Source organism: Lathamus discolor, chromosome 10 (genome assembly GCF_037157495.1).
Source record: "Lathamus discolor isolate bLatDis1 chromosome 10, bLatDis1.hap1, whole genome shotgun sequence".
In the NCBI taxonomy this organism is placed as follows: domain Eukaryota; kingdom Metazoa; phylum Chordata; class Aves; order Psittaciformes; family Psittacidae; genus Lathamus; species Lathamus discolor.
The window spans coordinates 20649649-20671088 of record NC_088893.1 but is presented as its reverse complement, the minus strand read 5'-3'; the positions used below and the strand labels follow the sequence as shown (position 1 = coordinate 20671088).

General features: G+C 49.1%; 1 long non-coding RNA gene across 2 annotated transcripts in view; it reads left to right on the top strand.

Annotated features, from left to right (window-relative positions):
• The window catches only part of LOC136019786 (uncharacterized), a 36787-nt gene extending 20237 nt beyond the window's left edge, over window positions 1–16550 (top strand). The window contains exons 2-5 of one of the 2 annotated variants that reach the window (XR_010615054.1): window positions 10318–10456; window positions 11674–11768; window positions 12402–12497; window positions 16237–16550. This is a non-coding gene — a long non-coding RNA (uncharacterized LOC136019786). The remainder of the gene's footprint in view (window positions 1–10317; window positions 10457–11673; window positions 11769–12401; window positions 12498–16236) is intronic. The other variant, XR_010615053.1, reaches the window with a different exon arrangement.
• The last annotated feature ends 4890 nt before the right edge of the window (window positions 16551–21440 follow it).

Genomic DNA, 21440 nt, shown 5'->3' with positions numbered 1-21440 from the left:
TGGGGACACATCATCCTGTGTGTGGCAGCAGCAACAGGGCTCCAGCCATGGGGCCTGCACCCTTCTGCACCAATGGAGCCTGTTCTTAGGGGTCCTGTGGGCCTTGTAACAAGTCGCTTGTGTGTCTGTGATGTGCTGGTGTGCTCTCGCTTGTGCCATAGGGTGGCTCCGGAATGCGTCTCTGTGGTGTGTGAAAGGAGTTCTGGATTCAGCTTAGCAGAAAGCAGCAGAGGGGCGGCTCCGGGCGACAGCTGAAAATACTGGGATGTGCTGAACCCTCACATGAGTGAAGGGAGAGTTCCTGGGCTAATAACAGAAGAGAGTCCCAAAGCTGCAGCGGACAGCAGGAAACTGGTTCCCTGAAGTACTCTCAAATAAGAATCAGGCGCCAGCGTTGCTCTATTCCTGGTTCTTTTGTGCTTGCTTTCCAGAAACATTTAGGGCTTAACTACAGATTGAAGTATTGTGACCTTTTCCCCACTGAAAAATGACTAGAAATGTCCCAAGTTTGAATTTTCTGGGTTTTGATGTTTCTTTAGCTGCAGCCCGCACTTGGGCATCTGCTGTGCTCCTGATGCTTTCCTGATGGGGATTTCTTCCTTCATGAGTTGCTTTCAGGTTAGAAGCTGGATATGGCTGAATCTGAGCGCTACAATGAGACAGAAAACTTGTCTTGGGAGGCAGCTGGTTAAATGCCTGGCATCACCTTTTCCATGGGCTCCGTGTAGGGGTGGCATTTCCACACTAGCACATGAACCCCCATGGGTTGCAGTCAGGATCACCTCTCTTGCTTTCATTTCCACGGACTCTTTGCTAGTACCGAGATTATGTGCTGATGCCAGGATCTTCCTGTGTAAGCATTTTGATTATAATTAAGAAAGACACTGCTTGCAAACTGCTATCTGAATTTAACTCTCAATATTTCATTGTATGCCAGAAAGAGTTTATTAAGCTTTTCCAACCAAATAGGAGCCAACACAGGGAATGGAAAATCAATGCTGCTCAAATTAATCTTTGTTTTTGAGCAGGGGAGGAGGGGAATGTCACTTTCAATGGGGAAAAAAGTGGAATTTACCCTCTTCCCAGCCCCTACAGCAATGCAGCTCTGGGTGTCAGTCCGACTATTGCAGGTGCAGTGGGGCAGAATGAATTGTGGCCACTGGTGTCCAGGCTCTCACTGCCATGAACTTGTTTGCTCCCTGCAGAAGTAACTCCCAGTCACTACCCCTGGGTACCCCAGTGGAGCTGTTGCACTGGCATGTGCTGGGTTTGCTTTGCCATCTCTTTTGTTTGGGGAGAAACTGGGGTCTGCACAAACCATTAACGTTGCCTGTGCCACTTCTCTGTCTGCTCATCCTTTGCAGAGTGTGAATGCCACCTTGCCTGCTGTCTGGGGGCGAAAGTGCATTTGGTTCTACGTGGGGTGCATCATGTTGGGTTCCTTGGAGGTTTTCTAAAGAGATGCTGTTTTCCTGTTGGATTTTGCACTAGAGAAAATGCTGTTTGTGTGACTTTGAGGATCTTTGTCCTGTCAAATCCACCCTCTGCTGTAAGGCTGTCAAACCATTTTCAAACACTGCCTTCTGCTTTCCTGGCTGTATTTGAGGTGTTTGGGCGCAGGAAGTGTCGGCAGCAGAGCTGCTGGGTCCAAGATTCCTCCGTTTAGGACAGTTCCCACGTGGGTCAGGGAGCAGCTCCGTGTCCCCGGGCATCTCCCCCCCAGTGCAGGTTCCAGGGCTTGCCTGTGCTGGGGTTTCCCATCATGGGCCAGGGCTGGGACTCCCCGGACGGCTGCAGGGAACGTCTCGAGGGTGGAGGAAGCCACCGGTGCCTCCCCAGGGCAGCACCGGCTGCCCCAGACAGACCCAGAAGGGGCAAAGGGCCCGTTCCCACACTTGGTTCTACCCAGGTAATAGCACCGGAGGCGCGTGTCCTGCCCCTCTGGTTGTCGGCCCTTTCCTCCCTCCCCGGGACCTGCTCCTGCTCCTCAGCAGCATTCCCCTCCCGCCCGCCCCGGTTCTGTGCGTGGTTGGTGGCTGAGGCTCGCTGTAAGGGAGCGGCAGCAGGGCCGGAGGTCAGCGCCTCCGCTCCTCCCAGGGCTGGTTTGGAATGCGGAGCCGCTGCCGAGCTCCGGCGAGCGCCAGCTCTGACCTCCAACCTCCTCCGCTCTAATGAGCGCTCCTGGGGAGCTGCGCCCTTAATGAACCTGCACGTTCCGAAGGGCAGCTCCTGAGCGCAGCAGTGGACGGGGAGAGCTCTCGAGGACAGGATTTGAGCAGAGGGCTGAGTCTCTGTGATGCTGAGCTGCATCAGCGCCACGGGTACCCCTGTAATGCCGCCTTTGGCGGTGTTTAAAACACACGAGCTCCCCGAGTCCAGGGAAGAGCACTCCCGTTCCTGTGAGATGGGTCCTCAGCTGAAGGTTTCCGATCAGGCAAAGGCTCGTAATGAACTAAGAAGGAGAATTTCTTGCCTGGATGTCAGTGCCTGTTTTCCGTGGCCTGGTGACAAGTGACTTGCTCTGAGAGCAGAGATAAGGGCTTTGGCTGATGCTCACAGGTGGCAAGCGCTGCAAATCCAATCCCCCCTCTCAGTGCTGGTTCTGCAGCAGAATCAAAGTTTCACAGTCCATTTGTTAAAGTCCATTTTAGAAACCCTCGAACAAATGTGTTCTGCTTCTCTGCTTTGATTTATTTTCATGAGAAGTGAATAAAATAAAGTTATTCCCCAAAAATGAAAATGCTCAGGGAGGAGCTGTTTGAATCGGGAGGAAAATGGTTTAAAACATAATGGCAAAAATAGAAGATTTTTTTGTGCTCTTCCTAAGAAGAGGCCACAGCAGAGGACAGAGGGGCTGCTGTTATCAGACTGCTGTTACACAGCAGACCAAGCTCCTCCACACCAGTAAAACTGGCACTTAATTGGTGCTGTCTGCATCATTTCAAAACTGTTCAGTGTTAAATGTTTGGGGTGTGAGGTTGCTGGAGCCGTCACTAGAGGTGATTGCCAATGATAAAAGCAATTTTATGCCATATGTTTTCAGAGTAATTTTGATTTATTTTTTATATGTATGGCTGGAGGTCATTCCAGTCTGGTTGTTTTTATGTATATTTAAGTATGAAATGAATTCATCATGAAATGGTTCAGCACTTCCAATTAATTTTAATGGGATACTAGTTTCAACCTCATTGGATCAGAGCCTGGGAATTGAAAAGTAGCCGAGCTTTTTAATAAACCCTTACAAATCTTGTTCTTAGTGTTGCACGTGATTTATCAGGCCTGGGCTAAGGAAGAGCTTAGAGTATCAATTTATCCTGACAGTCTGTGTCTCTGATGCTTAATTTCATTAATAAAGAAACATTTGCACAGAGCATTCGGAACCGTGTGGGGCTGCTACCGCGGCAGAGTTATTCAGCTCAGAATAAGGGATTGCTCCAGAGGCACTGGGGAGGGAGGCAGGAGGAGGAGGAGGGTGCCTGGGCTTTAGGAGCCTGCCTTCACGTTAGCTCCTGGTGTCCCGTGTGTGAGTGCTGTGCTGGGGATGTGGTGATGCTCCTTGTGTGAGACTGGAGGATGCTTTCTCTGAGTGTACCAAAACAAAGTAGGGGCACCAAGTCTGCATTCTGTCAAGTTTGGTGGTTGCCTTCTTTCCCTGTCTTTGGTTTCCTTTCTCTATTCTGTAGAATAGAGAAGCTTGTACAGGAGCTTGTAGATAGGCTGGATTCCTGGCCATGCTAGTCTGGGAAGATGAAAACCCCATAGCCTTACTGTGGGGACAGTGAGGATGAGGAGTGAGCAGTGTCAGAGGCAGGCTCAGCTGAGAGCTAGCTGCTGTTCTGCCCATTTAGCAGGAAGAATTGCAACCAATTACATTATATTAGCACCAGGGTGTATCATAAGGAGGCTTTTCATGCAAGCATCTGATCCAGCCCTGTGTGGTTTATGAGATCTGGCAGGAGCCCTGCATAAAATCTGATGGCCTCAGGCAGGTGATTAGTGTAAGCGCAGCATATAATTAGTGATGATGTTTATCGTGCAAATTAATGGAAAGGAAAGCTTTACTTGTGCACATTAAATCGAAGTGTTCGTGTGGGTATATATGTGCAACGAGTCCCAGTGTCTTTCCATGCCTGCCCTTCAGTGCAAGTACAGATCCTCCCCGTCCTGGTGGGTTTGGATCTGCTTGTTGCTGTCTTGAAATGGCACTGGAATTCCCAGCACTGCTCTTCTGGTGACATGGTTATTGCTGCCCTTTGCATCCCACAGGGCTCCACATCATTCACGTCTCCCCCTGCTCCTCCAGCTCCTGCTCTAGCCTTGCTTCACTGGGATAACGCATGTGCCAGCATCTTCCCCCTGCTCTTCAGCTGCTCCACCACTAAGTTAAATCTTGCTGTGCGCTCAAAGCTGTCTTTCTGGTTTACCTTATTTTGCGTTAAAAAGTGGGTGGGGGAAGCGAATTTGGAGAAACTTGCTGTGGTTTTACAATCCCCGCAGGGGGTGACCCTGGTCACCACGCACGGGCTCTGCCTGACGGACACCAGAGTATTTTATTAGTTCTCAGGGGGTTTTATGCCCTCCCAAATAAAGTCCGTGCCCCAGAAAGCTGTTGTCCAAGCACCCTCCTTGTACAGTGATTGCTCCAGAGAAAGAATGCACTGCAAAGATGGAATTCCGCGTGAAATAGTAGAGAAACAGCAATAAACAGAAACACGGCTACTGCTTAGTGCTGCCGTTCCCTGGTGACAGAGTTAGACCCAGAATCGCTGCTCCAGACAGGATTCTGGCTGTGACTCAGAACTGCAGGGAGCTCTGTGGAAAGTTGTGAGGATGAAGCTGTTTCTGTTGGGTTTATGGAGAATGGACTTGGAGGAGCACACAGTGGTAGGGTCAGATGAGTAACTCCAGAACCCCATGAACCCCAGAGCAGCCCCCAGCTTCGGGCAGAGCTGCGTCCAGATTTCTAAACCCATTGATCCCGTCTGCTTCCTCTGATCTTTGTTCTTTCTTCCTTCTCCTTCCCAGATGCCTCAGTCCTTCTCCAGCTGCATCCCTGCATCCTTACTTCCTTCTGATTGCTTCCAGCTTCTTTGGTTTCACAGTAACTGCTGCGCTCAGCACCCAGCAATTGCTCATAAATCCGGATCTGTAACAGGGTGCCTCTTTAAAACCAGTTTGAGCAAGCAGAGCCGGGCCCACTTGGTCTTCACTGTCAGGGATGGTGTTTCCTGATGGATCACTGCAGTTTGGTGGACTGATTCACACACTCTTTCTGTCTACCTGAGATCAGGGAATCTGAGCTCATCCCACTGAAGCCTGACTGAATCCGTCGGCTCGGGGAGGTGGAAAGAGCTCGCTGGGGAAGCACAGGCAGGCAGCTCCATCCAGAGCTCCGTAGGGAATGACAGCAGCCGCCTTTCTGCTCCTTGGGCTGTCCCCAGGGCATCTGTGCTCAGCAGGTCCAGGAAAGACCTTTCTGATACTGCAGCTGCCCAGGTGGTAGCTGGGGGAGCCAGGGCAGGAGGGGGCTGTGCCACCCTGTGCTGGGGGCATGCTCCTTCGCTGCAGTGAGGCTGTCCATGACCTGCAGAAAACCAGGATGATTTATCAGCTCTCCAGCCTAAAATGTCTTTCCCTGCATGATTCCCAAGGGAACAAGCATCTTCTTAATAAAAAAGAAAGGGTAGTAGCAGCTCCATCACTCATCTGCAGAACAGGCTGATTTCAGCAGTGGATTATGTGGCCACACATGCTCTAGTCCCTGCTCTCTGTCCTCTGAAACTATAAATGCAGTTCGTATGTCTTACATGAGAGGTTTTGTGATTGCTCTGCCCATCTTCCCCTCAGCTGGCTGCTAAGCAGGGCCCTGCTTTCCTTCCTGCCTGTGCTGGCTCCGCACCACTCATGACTGTAGTGTGCTGGCCACATCATGCTGCAGCCTTTGTTTTCTTTACCAGAATAGCTTTCTCTTAAGAAATCAATGACCCGAGTTTCTGAATGCTGTGTGCTATATGACAAGGAAGATGCTCTGCTGTGAGGTCAGAGTGGGGATGCAGCCTTGGTCTGCTGAGTGCAGTTCTGAGGATGATGATTTTTTCTGCTCTCCTTTTGCCCATCTCTCTCATGACCACTTGCTGTGAAGGGACTGAGAACTGGTATTAAAGATACTCTGCAGCCAGGTTTATTAATCAAGACCTTTTTTTATGGTTCAGAGAAGTCTTGTCCTTCCCTTTTGACCCAAGCCTCAAACACATACGTGTTAACTGTAGAAGTTTGGAGGGCAGTGGGTGAGGGCTGGTGGTTCTGCACCAGCTCCTCGGATGTGCTGTGAAGTGGTCCTGGGAGAGCCATGAAATGTGTCTTTATTTCTAGCCTGATGAAACAGGCTGGTTTCTGAATTCTCAGAGGAGCAAAGATAAAGTTCATTTTGGTTGACTGATGCTTTGCAGCCCTTTGCTGAAATGCTGTGAGAGCAAAAGCTGCTGTCAGAAGTGGGACATTGGCCTGCAGGGCTGGGGCTTGGGGGCACTGTGGGGTAGAGGGCTCTGCTGGCCGAGGGGCACCGCCTGGCCGGGGGAAGCTTTGGGTTTTGGTTTTCTCTGTAAACATGGCGATGTCTGCATGGGCTTTCTTTCTGCTCCCGGCTGTGCCTTCTGGAGGGTGGAAGGTTTAAGTTGATCCCATTAGTGCCATGTATGTAGATAGAAACCCTCTCCATGCTGAGTGTGGAGCGATAAGGAAGAAAATATTACGGGAGGTCACTGGATCTCTCGGTTCTACGGGCATGGGTCTTAGGAAATAACAGGGGAAAAAGAGTTTTTCTCTTTCATCTTCTGCAGGTCAGTGAGGAACGTTACCTGCGTGCCCATTCCCCCGGGTTTGGCGCAGTCCCCAGCAGGACGAGGCAGATGATGGGGAGGTGCCGCTCCCTTAGCAAATGGGCGGCTTGTCTCGAATAGAGAATTAACAGCACTGAAACTGCAGGAAAAGGAGATTCAAGGCTGAGTGTTTGGAAGCAGAAAGGTTTTTAGCAAGTTGCTTTTCAAAGTGTTCACTAAAAACCTCCCCGAGAGCCACTGGTGGGAAAGCCGCTGCCTCCAAGTGCTCTCTGAAGGCTGGGAAAGCACCAAACTGGCTCTGCCGTCTCCCAGCAGCTCTTCAGAAAGGCCATCAAAGTTTATAGCTCTGTATTTCACAGGTTGCCCTGTCCTTTGCTCTTTGGTTTGGCATCAGAGGCAGCCCCAGCAAACGCTTTGCTCCAAAGACAGTGTTTCAGCTCCTACAGAGACTGAAATGTGTTCTGTGTTTTCTGTTTCCTGATAAAAATCGTAATTAAGTTTTACAACAAAATTTGCAAACGGCTTGGCAGCATTTGGAAATCTTACTTAATGCTTTTCAAAGGCATCTCCTTTTTTTTTATGCTCCTCGGGGTTTCTTACTTGGTTTGGGTTCATTTTGCTCACTCTGGAAGGAGGGTGCCTGGGGTGTGTGAGGTGAAAGAACACAAAGGTGTGTTGTTGCAGACTTTGGACAAACTCTGCCAGGAGCAAATCCATATCAAATCCATGTAAAATTGGGCTGGCTGGGCATGCGTCTGGTGCTCTTGAATGACTGCATGCAAAACGCTCACCAGAGATTGTCTGTTCAGATTTCGGGGCCAGTCAGGCGCTTCTTTAAGCAAACTGAAACGTTTCATGTCCAGCGAGCCCCGGCTGACAGCGGTGCTCTCTTCCTTTTCAAACGAAATGATCGATTGGATCTTTCTTGTCCAAGCACGCAGATCACCTTCAGCTTTCCGGTGTCCTCAGGTGTTCCCAAACATCGCTGGGGAAAGTGGCTTGGCTTTTACCTCCCTGGAGCCCAGGGCTCGCACGCTCAGCAGATGGGGCAGTGAAAGTCACTGAATTAATGTTCTGCTTCCCAGCAGACACAGGGGGATGCTGCTGGAGCTGATCCCCTGTGGGGCGGGGGGAGGCACCTCGCAGGTATTCCCATTCCGACCCTTCTGCTCATCACTGTTGATGGGGTTGGTTTTCTTCTTCTGTATTTTGTTTCAGTTCTCCCTTCAGTGTCGTGTTTTGGTAACTTCTCTGGTGTGTGATGGGGACTGCAGGCCTCCTGCTCCACTGGCTCCTGGTCCCTCTGACTTTGCTGCTGATAACACTGGGGAGGAGTCCAGTGAGGGCATGCGTGGGACCGGGAATCCCTTCATTTTGTGAGCCTTTATGTGTCCCTATTGAATATATAACGTCTGCCACTGGACATGGTGTCCCTGGGGCTCTGGGGTGGGTGGCTGTCCACCCGACTCTGCTGCTCTGGCTCTATTACATGGTCCCTTGCCTCTGAGCTTGGGTTATTGCCTACACGCATGGGTAGAGCCTTTGGAAAAAACTGAGCATGTAATTAAGAGTCCGTTTATTTTACGGGGATAGCGACTAAAGGAAACAGCTTTTCACGGTAGTGATTGTGAGCGCCTGTCAAAAGGGATTTGTGGCAAGGGGAGGTCAGTTGGGAAGAGAGAGCTGCTGCTGGAGAAACGCCAGCTTCCTTCTCGAATGGATGTAACTGTGTTCGTCAGAGTGATGATGTTTTACAGATGCCACACGTATGGGTGGGCTTGGTGCTCCCAGGGCACGTGCTCTGCTCTGAGACCAAAACCCCCCGAAACCAAACCCACAGCCCCTGCTGAAGGCAGTGTCAGCAGGGCACACAGAGCCACAGGGTTTGGTGCCAGCTCTTATGCTCTGTGCGAGAACTCATCTTTAGGGTTGGTCTTGGTTAAGTTCATGGCTGACAGTGACCAGAAACATGTGCTGGCAGTTGGACACCATTCCCTGCTCCTCTCCTCGTTCCCAGGATAAAGGGCTCCATCCTTTGTCTTGCTTCAGTGCCTGCATTTCTGCTTCTGCTGGTACGTTTCTCCAGATGCCCTGGGGTGTATTTAGTAAAGCTGATTTTGATGTTGGTTTCATAGGGGAATATTGCACCATAGCGTGGCTGGGGAGCAGAGAGCCTGGTATTCACTGGCTGTTTTCAGATGCCTGTTGTGGTTTAAGATCTTCCGCAATAACTTCTGGCTCTTCAGCTGGATTTTCAGTGCCTTCCAGTATTTTTCTCCTTTTCCATGTACATTAACAAGTGCTTTATAGTCACAAGGCCTTTGTATTTATCTTTAAGCAACCAACCAAAGAAACAAATTAGCTAATTTAGCAATGAAAGAGGTGAAGATGCTTTGAGGTCTTTTTGTGAAAGCCATGATAAACAAGCAGTAGTGATTAAATGTATTCATTTTTGAGCCGATTTGCTGACATCTATATATAATGGCAGATACCCGGAGAAATGAAGACAGAGGAAAATAAGGTTTTACTGAAATAGTTGGAATGTTGTGCTCTGCAAATACTTGAAGTGCCGTATTAATGTATCTTACTTGTTTCCAGTAAGTCATTAGTCGCTTAAGTGAAGTTGCTCATGCCAGTTTTCCCTTTCATTAAATATTCATGTTTACTAATGGAAATGGTCTTGACAAATTGGTCAAACTGAGCGACTTAGGAATTTATGCCATAGACTGGAAAAAGTTGCTTTGGAACTCCCAGTGAGCTGAAGTAATGCTGGGAGTCATTAACACTTCACTGGTTATATAATTAAAAAACCCTAAAATAAATAGAGCATCCTTTTAAACGTAGCGGAGCTGTTTATCTCAATGCTTGGTATTAATATTCATATTTTTCCCCTGAAAATATCCGTGAACTTTTAAAGATGCTTTCCATTGCCAAGCTTCAGGATTCACTCCCCTCCCAGCAGCAGTTATGGTCACCTCATATTTGGTGTGTGTTGCCCACCCAAGCACCAGGGCGTTGCAGGTGACTTTGGTGGTGGATTGAGGTGTCCTCGGGCGGTTGGCACAGTAGTCCCCATCCTGGAGAAGTTATCCAGTGCTGTGTGAAGGAGATGATAAGATTCCCAAGGAGGCAGGGGCTGACCCAGCGCGATGAATTCCATGGGGAATAATTACATTGGGAATCCAACTGCCTGAGCTCAGGCAACATTAGCTCCACCAGAGGCAACAATAACAAGTATTAATTAATGGATCTCTATCTCTTCTAAGCATGCTTGCACGGCCAAAGGCGTATGCTAAAGTCAAAGAGGGGTAATTTTTCATGGTGACTAATTCAGCCCATTAACCAGTAACTAATCGCCCATGACTAGTTTCATGGAGACCAGTATTGCAGTTTTCTGCCCCAAAGCATGGCTGCTGGGGGGTCTCGAGGGAGAGATCTTTTCAACACAGACACTAGGGATTTTTTTCCTTCTTTTCAGCCTAAACTCATTCTGGTGAGAACCACGCTGTTTCTTACAATGAAACAAGTGAAATACTTTAGTATAAGCACTAGAGTGTGCTTGTGCCAGCGCGCACGTGGACTTCTGCGGCGATGCCCCATGCACCTTTCCCATGCAGGTGAGGGTGTCCTGCTCCCAGAGATCCCCTCGGAGAATGGAAGGGCAGGGATGCGGGGGCTTCATGGGCTGAGGAGGGGGACGGGAGCTGCCAGCCCAGCTTTGCCCAGCAGCAGTTGCTCTTGTACCAAGTCTGGAATGACAAATCATTTATTACCCAGTCATCTGGAGCAAACTCGCTGCCCTGTGCCCCTCCAGAGCTCAGCCCCAGGAGCACACTGGCAGTTCCTGGTGAAGCACAAGCAGTGGCAGGACAGAATGTGTTTCATTCAGCGGCTCTGTATTTCTTGGGATAACAAGAGCCTTCTGTTGCCTCAGTATCAGTCTGTTTTCCCTCCTAGTTAGCTTGCATCTGCCTGTAAAGCACATTCTAGTGGCAAACTGTTAGTGCAGCAGCTAGCCCCCCTTGGGAAGGTTGTAACAACCCGCCACAGAAGTGTTTGGACAGAGCCTTGGGTTTTAGGAGCCCAGGGCTCGCTGGCCAATGTTACACTTGCCGCCAATCCATGTGTGCAGGTTTGTGCGAGACGATGTGTGCCACGGCTGCCCCTACAGCCACGGGATTGATGCTGCAAATGGGCAGGAAATTGGTTGTGAGAGAATGTACTTTAATTCTATACAATGTACGATTTGAGGGCGAAGCATTTAGCAGTAGAGATGGACGAATGTTGTTCAAAATGTACTCGCAGGTATTTGATGAAATTGAAAACATAAATTTGTTTTATGAGCTTTTCTGGGTGTTTTTTTCCCATGTGAATTGCGTTTCCTCTTGAACGCTCTGGAGCACAGCTCTCACACCTTTGCATCACTGCTATTTTACTCCTTTTGCTTGTAAAAGCTCCACTCCTCCAGTCCCACAATAAAAATACTCCGAGGTGATATTCTGAGCGGCCACATGCCGCAGATAGTTCACAGCTAAGGTGCATTGGCTGTGAACAGCTCACCTGGGGAGATCTCATGAGATGTTCTCTAAAAAGCATTAGCCACATGCACCCATAGCAGTCAAAATCTATTAGTGGGTAATTAGAAAAGGGAAAGGGGTTAAAATTGGTTGAATAAGTGGTTCGCTGAATAATTTGCATAAGACCTAATTGCCTCGGTAATCTCTTGTAATGTACTGCGCACATTCATGGGATAATACATTAGAAATAAGAAGATGGTTGGATAGGGATTAAAATACCCGTTGTACCACTTCCCTTGTGCTTTGTGGGCCCCCAGGCAGGCGAGAGGCAGCAGAGCTGGGGCTGTGTGTAACCAATGGGCGGTTGTGTGAGAGGCTTCTGCATCTGGAGAAAGAGTAACCAGGAGATGAGGTAACAGCAGTTTGAATGCGTATATACGTGTTCAATCTATAATATCTTTCGTATTTCACACTGATAATCTCTGGATGCTGTAAGGGATGTTAATTTGCTAGTCTAGGAATTAGAATGGAATTAATATCCTGAATTAATTGATTTAGTTTGAAGCTTTAATATCCTGGGATAATCAGCTATGTTCTGGTGTAAATGAGGATAACTACATTTAAGTAGTTTTACGGTGTTTTGTTTTGAAGATGTTTTGGCTGTGAGAAAGGATTTGGTTGCCATAATCCTTATCACTGCAGAAAAGTTACATGGGCTGGATCTGCAGACCCATGTTGATTTTAGTTAATGTTCTGTTGGTTCAGCAGAATGCCAGGCATTACTTTGAGAAATAGACTGATGCTGAGTGATTTGAAAAGCCCAGCTGTGTTCCTTCTGTGGTGTAAAACAGGGCAGCCACGCATTTGTCCTGTGTGCCAGGTTTAGGAAGAGAAAAGGTGGGATTGTGCACTTCCATGGGTCAGGAGGGGCTGGAACCTAAGAAACTGTTTGAGTTAATACAGTGAATATAAATAACCCACCCCTAAAGGCTGAAATAAATGGGATATTTCCTGCTGTGTTTCCTTTCCTGTCCATCGCTGTAAGCTGGTGCTCCTTGGAGGGCTCCCGGGTTCCAGACTCCTGGACTGCGGCTGAGTGATGGCAGCGGCTCTGCCAAGGAGAGCAAAGAGGAAGAGCAGAGTAAGTACATGTGCTCTGTTAAACAAATAGTATTACTTGAAAAAACAAGTAAATGGTTTGGGATGATTTGCTCAGAGGCCTTGTCTGTGACCGAGTCCCCTCTCCAGCAGGCAGGTATTGCCACGTATCTGCCAACATACACCATACTGTGCTTGCAAACAACTCAAGGTTTCATATCTTCTGTAATGTGATTGATGTCTGTAGCTTTGATATCTCATGGGCATGCAGAAAGCTGGAGAAGGACTTTTCACAAGGGCCTGCAGGGACAGGCCAAGGGGAAGGGCTTGAACCTGCCCGAGGGGAGACTGAGCTGAGCTCTTAGGCAGAAGCTCTTCCCTGTGAGGGTGCTGAGGCGCTGGCACAGGGTGCCCAGAGAAGCTGTGGCTGCCCCATCCCTGGCAGTGCTCAAGGCCAGGTTGGACACAGGGGCTTGGAGCAAGCTGCTCCAGTGGAAGGGGTCCCTGCCCAGGGCAGGGGTTGGAGCTGGAGGAGCTCTCAGATCCCTCAACCCAAACCAGTCTCTGATTCTGTGATCATTTCTTTAGAGACTGGGGAGCCAAAGCAGAGATTGCACGGCTCGGAGGAGTCCGTGGTAGGAAGGTGATGAGGTGAAGCAGGTGGCTGTACCTGGTAAGCTCTGATCCAGAGGCTGCATCCGGCCTCGTGCTCTGACTCCCAGTAGGCTTCCACGTCGTGTGAAATGGCAGGAGTTGTGCTGGCAGCCGGTGGGCTGGGCAGGGTTTCCGGACTGGAGTAAGCGCAAAGAGCTGCGGCTGGGCTCTGGAGTCATTGCCCTGGCTGTGCCTCCAGGCTCAAACTCCCTTACGTGGGCAACTGTGAAAGTCAGAACTGAGCAGGCCGTGCCCACGATCGATCCGAACACCAAGACCCCGTGCGGAGGGTGGGCAGTGTGTCCAGATCCCGGCTTTCCCAGGGCTGCAAGGCGTCTCGGAGGGGGCTAACGGCTTGGTTCGTGTTGCTGAAAGAGCTTTTCCTGCCAGTCCCCAGCTGCTCCAGGCTCGTCCTTGGCTCTGTGCTAACAAACACGCATCCAGCCAGAAAAGCAGAGAGCTGGGTCTGAAATACGGTGATCAGACAGCTCACATCATGCTCCATTGATTGCTTTTCCCTGGCGACTGGAAGAGTTAATCTATTTCAACAGTGACATGATCAACATTTAACTTTAAATCTCAAGAAATAATAAGAAAAGAGATAGAGTGTAGGTAAGGAATGGGAAATATCTCCCCAGATTAAACCACTAAATGTCAAAGTTATGTAAGAACTTTATCTGGAGTAAATCAAGATGGAACCAATATGAAATTTCTCAAATGCCATCTGCTTCACATTCACTCAGTGCTTGCTGTCATCCAGCACTAATAATTCTGGGCAGCCCAGGCACGCAAAAAATGCTGCTTTATTATCACATAGAGCCAGGTATCAGTCTGGAAGGGATGGGCTGGAGTTCAATAAATCCTTTAGTCCCTGCTCACCCTGTACAAGTCAGCACAATACCATGTGGAGCAGCAGCCTTAAGCACCCATATGATGTACAAATGAGTTATTTAACCCTTACGTTTTGGAAGTTGTTAACCAAATCTTGTTTCACATCAGTGTTTTGTCAAAACCAGGACAAGATGCTGTAGGCAAGTTTTGCTGCATCCTCCTTAGCAGTGTGCCTGTTCCTGCCTGGCTCTTGTGTGTGTGGCCATGCACAGCCAATATTTAGATGATAGGATGATCTCTTGTTTCCTAACAATGCTTATATTTAACAGTAGTTCTATTTCAACTAGTACAGCCGCCAGAAACTGCTTGGAGTTGCTTGAATCTGAGGCTATGTGTGCAGAAGTACTCATAGCACACTACTCTTAAAGAGGTCAGTCACAACCCAGTGCTTGTCTGCTCCACAAAGGATGACTTTTAAAAGCAAACATGTGGCCAGCAGCAATGTACTCTTCTCACCCTCACCAGGAGCAGCCAGAGATTCCATCACCTTCATGGAATTAAGTGCCACATCAGACATCAAGTTCCATTAGTATGGACTAAAATCTTCCTTTCAGTGTTGTAGCTGTTTGTGGTGTCAGTGTGGATCTCAGGTCCAACAAGCACTGCTAGCCTCTGGCCACAGCACCTTCCTCTTCCTCCTCCTTGGCTGTGGAGGATACTGGTTTGTGCTCAGACGGGGTAACTCAGATAACCAGGTACACCTGCAGTGTGGTGACTGATGAGTTACACACTTCCAGCCTTTGCAAAACAAGCAGAGCCGTTCGTCATGAAGTGTGATCTACATCTGAGGCAGAAAAGCTCCGCTCCGCGGGGAATTCGCTTTATGGCTGGGGAAGTGGCACGTGCTGCAGTGCCTATAGTAACGCTGTCTCTCCCCTGTGCTTAACGAGCATTATGCTGAATGAAAGAGCACTGTATAACTTTTATGTCTAGCAAATTAAATTCTGGGGCAAAATAATTACATGTAAATGCTGCTGGGCTGTTATTCACCAGAGGCCAATTTTGTAGCCATTTGTTGGCATTTGAAATGTCAGATTTATTGCACTGTAATATATGCAATGTATAGGTCAAAAATAGACCATGAAAGGCTCCAATCAATTCCGCAGGTGTAAATTTTGAGGTAGGTGGACATCAGAGAGGAAAATAAATTACCTCTGCAAATGAATTCTTTACTTCAGCTGTGCTTGGTGCCCCTGAACGTTGCCATGCACCCCAAGCATGCAGCCCCAGAGCCTCCCACTCCTCCTTAAGCAAGTGGTTTCCAGATGTTTTTCAGCTGGAAACCTGGCTGTTAACCAGGCTTGGGGCAGCAGGGAGCTGCTGATCACCAGCCTAACATCTCACAGGTTATTGCTATTGATGGGCTAAGGAATGGTTTCATACGGTTCTGCATTCACCACCTAGCACCAGCAGCCCAATTTGAATTAATGCTATATTTTAAGAGCAGTAGTACCATTGTTTGGAGAACTAGGCTCCATCTGTCCTACTGTTTAAAGCTTCATGGGTACACGCTCAGTTTTCCAGGTATCTGGATCAATATTTCAAACCCCCTCTTCAGGAAGTGCAGTCAATATCTGTCATTCAGGTGGAAACAGTTTAGCCTCAGCTGTTCTTGTCATTGTGTGGATGCCCAGAATAGGCTAATTGCTGCCTAATTGGGAGTTTATTTAGAAGGTTCCACCCTGCTCTGTGGAAAGCAAGCCTTGAGATCCACAGGAGTCAGCCCACTGCTGCTCCATAGGGAGGGTTTGCCTTGTGCGAGCTCCGATGGAAGAGCTGTGTGTGCTCTTGCACATCACTGGATGCTCTCTCCCTGTAAAGTTCCTGTTGACAGGGACACCCCCACTCTCCTGCTTGCTCTCACAGCCCTCCTGAAAACAGTGTTAACCCCTGTTGTCTCCTCGTAGGACAGATGACGGATGAGTTGTAATTGCTACCCAACCCTACAGGAAGCTAACTTCATGAGGAGTTAAGGATTATCTAGCTCTATGTCCCTGGGAGGTTATTATTCTGGGAAATTAATTAGTTTAGACCTATTAGAAATATAGAGGGAGAGCTGGAGACTGGCAGGGCAGAGACAGCAACAGGCTTTTTAACAGATTGTGAAGGCTCTGAGCGAAAGGGGTAATTTTATGTTAAAAAAATTGCTTCTTTCCTCTTTGGGGCTTTTGTTCTGAAAATAAAGTGGTGTGTTGAAGTTTTGTGAGGCAAACAGCTTTATTCTATTCTCCTCCCAGACAGGGTGTGTGTACATGGAGATGCGAGTTGTGCGTGCCCTACTGACCCTGGGATGTGCTCCAGCTACTGCCAGGACCCATCTCCAGCAGTGGCCTGAGCAGAGGCAGAGAGAGCAAGGCAGATCTCTGACCTTCCCTCAAACACTCACCCATCTCAGACTGGTTTCAGCTCCTGAAACCTGCGGAGCAAAACAAATCTTTTGCCTTTACTGTCTCTTAATGGATTTCCCTCCATTGTATTTGTCCACTCTATGTTTTATTGCTATCAAATCTGTGCTTTTAGCGTTGAAATAAAGCAGTTCATTGTAACGTCAGATGACAAGCTGAGCGTCCCGGTGAATGTGGTCCCTCCTCCGGGCAGGAGCAGCATCGTTCCCCGGGTGCGTGAGTTACGAGGTCCTGTTGATGGCACGGAGATTTTAGACACTTGTTAAATGCGCTCCAACCCTCGAGTGCAGCCCCGGCCCTGCGGGGCTCCTGGGGGAGGCTGCTCCCAGCCCCGCAGCCTGCCTGCCCCGCAGTGCCTGCTGGAGGGGGGAGCCTTTCCCTGCAGGAGCTGTGCCCCCGTGCTCTGGGATGGCAGAGCCAACACGCAGCAAAGCACTGCGGTGTACACGGAGGCGCTCCGCTGGCCAGGGCTCCATCAGTCACGTCTGAGCTCATCCGTGAGCAAGCCCAAGGGCTTTGCTGAGCGAGGCCGTCAGCACGGGGGCTGGGAGCAGCAGAGGCTGCTCCAGCGCTCCCGGGGGTCCGATGGATGCTGCAGTTTGGGCTTGGATGGAGCAGAGGGAAACTGCACCGGGCTCTGGGAACTCGGGTGCTCCCCGCTGCCCTGAGGCGCCGGATCAAGGCTGGTCCATGCCACCCGCTTGGTTTTGTGCCTTGTGGAAGGCAGCATCCTTTCCCGCCTCGTTTCAGCTGCGAGGAGAACTTGTGCACATGCAAACTGCAGATGGATGGGGGCTCAGGTCCTGTGCTCCGAGCCCTGACTGTGCCAAGAAAATAACAAGGTTTGGGATTGTTTATGTTTCTGGTAGGAGATTCTGTGATTCTCTGGTTTATGCAGCACACTCAGGAGGGTTTTATCGCAGCGAGGGGGGGAGATAGGCCCTGAAATGGATTTTCATGCTCCAAGCTTCCAAACACAAGCACTGTGCAGCTTTCTGTTTGTTTTGCAAATCCTTATCATCCCACAGTTATTGCTTGTGAAGTGGAGCAAAAAATGAGAGCCACTGAGGACTGGATGGCAGGAGTCCTCTGCGCCTGGCTTAGCTCTCATGTGGCTCTGGAAGGGCACAAGCCTGCCTCTAACAAAAGCCTCCAAAACGGGTATCTACACATAGTAATGAGTTCACAAGTTTGGCCTCTAGGAGCTGGGGGGCCTGCACTTCTGCTCTGTATGAGCTGTTTGCAGAGCCTGCTCCTGGGGTTCTTCTAAACCATTTAATCTCTCAGCGTCTGATGTATTTGGTAACAGATTCATGATTGCTTCGGCTTACCTAGGGCAGAAGGTGAAACACCAGCAGGCTGTAACGTTTTAGATGTCGTAACAGAGCTCACCTGTTAACACTGAAATGGGTGGGAAGGAGAGGGAGGGGTGACTGTGGGTGAATTTAACTTGCTATTGAACCCATCTTATCTAATTGCTATCAAAGAGCTCCAGCTGCTGTAGGCAGGTTTTCAAGCTTAAGCATAAAAGGAAGCTCCTAACGCGTATTGACAATGTGGGCAGAGAACTGTGGGTGCTGCAAAAGGTTCCTGTTGCTTGTTCCAACCCCCCTGTGCAGCTCTGCAGTCCCTGGCCCTGCTCCTGCGTTCCTCTCCTGTGTCCTGGTTTGTGTCCACTTCTGTTCCAGTGCGGCTCTTGGACACCTAAATATGAGAGGTATGGCTTGGCTCCTGGCTCTCTTTAGGGCATCCCACCCCATGCACAAGCTCTGCCTGCTCGCAGGGGCTGTGTCTTTCCAGCAGCCTGCTAACACCCTGCTCCACAGCCATGAGGAGATGCAGCATCACCAGGGAAATTATTCAGTGTGTGCATCAGGCTTTCAAATCTGGGACATTCACGTATGTACTCTTCATGGGTGTTTTGAAAAGAATGCATTTAGCAGGAGGCAGAAAAGGGCTGTCTGCTCCTCCAGCTAACGAGGCTGCACCCCTCGCTGAGGAAAAGAAGCTGAGATTCAGGTGTGATTCCAAAGCTCCAGTACTTAGGACTGACAAGAAAGCACTGAGTATTTCCAGAAGAGCGCTCTCAGCTCTGGTGATTTAGAGCTGAAGGCTGGTTAGGGGTGTGTTTTTGTGTGTATAGTAACAGCAAATGATTAAGATCACATGGAAATGCAAGATGATTTCCTGTGAGCAAACCTCACGCAGTATTTCACAATAGAACATCCCTTTTGCAGGACAAGAAGGATTTCTATAAAGGTTACGTTTGTCTAACCAAGGCGAAAATATTCTGTTTATAAAGTGAGTGAAAGCATCCGTGGAGTACATATAAATGGGCTTAAAGTAGGTCAGTGTGGCTTCCCGCAAAGCGAACTGCAATGGGTTGGTGTGTGCATTCGCTGGGAGGGCTGGCAGGAGAGCTTCGTGCCACCTGAGCTGCTTGATGTGATTGCTTGTACTTTAATCTCTCTGAGCTGGTGAGTCTGGGAGGAGCTTCATTAAAGTCAATGAAAGCATCCATGGAGTGCCTGGGTTGTCTCCTTGTATCCTGGCTGCTGCGCTTGCTGCCTTTTGCCACGTTCTTCCCTCTGATTCCCTCCCTGATCCTCAGAGAGGACAAAGAACCAAAGCTGAGCTAACTCTTGGGTGCCTCTCTGTGTGCAGATGAAGTCTGGGGTCCTTGGTGGCTGTGGGCTTGCCCATGGACACAGGCTGTGGAGCACAGCAGGGAGGGTGCTGGGCTGGGAGCTCACAGGGAGCACAGAGGCTCTGCTCACCAAAGCACTGCCCTGTAACAGCCAGCAAACTGCAGGCTGCAGCCAGCCCCATTCCTTCTTACAGCCCTTTTCCAGTGCCAAATCAATTTGATTCACTAATTGATTATTGCCGTTGTGGGTAGTGAGACTGAGATGGGGTTTGAACTGGGAGGAGAGGCTGTTTAATGAGAACGGAGAAAGGGAGAGGATCCCTGATGCTGAGAGCAGGTGACTGGGAACCGCAGCACAGTGGCAAGTGGGAGCTCGTGTTCAGGTTTTCCTTTCACTTGGAAATGGAAAAGATCGGGGGAATGTGGTGATAAAAGGCTGAGGAGAGGGGAGGCTGCACAGCATCTTCCCTCTTGCCCTGCCCCTTCTCCACTTCCCTCTGCCAGCACCAGCTAGTAAATGATCCTGTTCTTTCCTATCGCTGGTTGAGCTTCTGGGAAAGATGGAGTCAAATTATTTGCATGTCCAAAGGGAGAAGATAAAACCAGACTGGAGTATATGTTATGGCTTTTTATAAGATGTTGATGTGTGTTGCTGGGATAGATGGAAAGCCACCACCAGGGCTGGAGGGCAGAGTGCTGCTCTGAGAACCTGAATTAATGCTGAATTAATGCAGACAAATAGGTAGTAGAAAGGAAGAATATGCAGTTCTAGATGCGAAAATAAATGTTTTATTTTCATATTTGGGCTGCCAAGTGAGAGAGGCACCTGATTAGAGACCGCTGGTTTTCCTGCAGCCCTAAGGTTGTGTGCTCTGCATTCATAGCTCAGCGTTGGACAGTTTCTCATTAGAAACCAGCAGGACAGAGTATCAGGAAGATGGAGGAGCAGCAAAACAAACACAGTTCAAGCAGTTGGGGCTCGAGTTGTGTGTGGATTTTTAAGCTCATGCTCTTTCAAAGTACAAGATATTTCATGGGACTGGCGCCGCCTTAGTCTTGTTGTCAGCTGTCAGATGTAATTATTCGCTCTGTCCATCTGCTCCAGAGGTTTCTCTGTGCACCAGGATGGCTGTTCTGATGTGGGAACACATTCGCACTTTCAGTGTGGCTGGTCGTGACCTAGTATTTGTTTAAGAAACGCAGGCATAGAGAAAACCAGCAAGTACCCGTTTTCCTTTGTATTAACCATCCAGGATTAACTCCAGGCAAGGATTAAGACTTCTTGCTGCCTCTCTATCAGGAGCCGTGTACTTCTGCTGCCGATGACCACGTCTGCGTGTGGGGCTCATCCTGGGGTCACCTGTAGTTATGGGAAGCTCCTGCTGGCCACCAGCACGGTTCTTTGCTGTGAAGTGCCCTGAAGGTCAGCCCTGTCTGCACGCTCAGTCCCGCAGCTCGCTGCCATCCAGCTGTGCTCTGGTCCAGAGGTGAGGTGCCAAATGTTCATCCACAACTGTGTGCTAAAAGCTTCTGAATGAGCGGCTCTGCTTCTCGTATGGATCCAGCATTAGTCTGTCAGTATTACCTACATGTCTGTGTGATGCGACATGCCTTTGAGTCCAGTGCGACTCCCTTCATGAAAAGCCTACAATTACCTCAAGATAATCTTGGTTTTTTCCCCTAATTTTGCTCGCGGCTCTGACATTTCTGGTTCATGGGCTTCAAGCTTCACTTGGGTTTGGGGAAGCAAATTTTTGTGCCTCTGTACAACGATGGCATCATTTTAGTGTTCAACATACATGCACTGGCTTGCAGCTGGGTGGTTGAGGTAACGTCACATAAGAACTGTTCGACGCGCTGCCAGCCTTGCGGGTGCTCCGTGCCTCGGAGCTGATCTCCCGTCTTCAAAAGCTTCGCTTCAGCAGCACTTTTTGAAGGTCTTGGTCTGTAATTTCCTGTTGTGTTCTGGCAGGCAGGAACCAGCCCGGTCCTCGGGGGGCTCAGAGAGTCCCAGCTTCTCTGACCCGTGAGCTTCTGCTGCCTGATGGGTCCTTGATCCCCTTCTCATGGTGCCTCTGTCTCCAATACATCAGAGCAGTCTCTGCATCTGATATGTACATTCACAATTCAGCATATCTGCATATCATCATACTTCACCAACTGTGGGCACCATAAAGAATAAAATCATATTATTTTGCAGTTTTACTGCAAATTATTCAGAACGTCATACCTAGAAATAAATGGGCATTAATATAACTAATGCAAAGGTATCGTTGTTATACAACCACTTGCTCATACGCAAGTTGTACGTGCTCAGTTGCATGTCTGTACATACAAGTTGGTTGTATGATTCTGTGTGCGTTCAAGTTTGTGACAGCTACAACGTGCC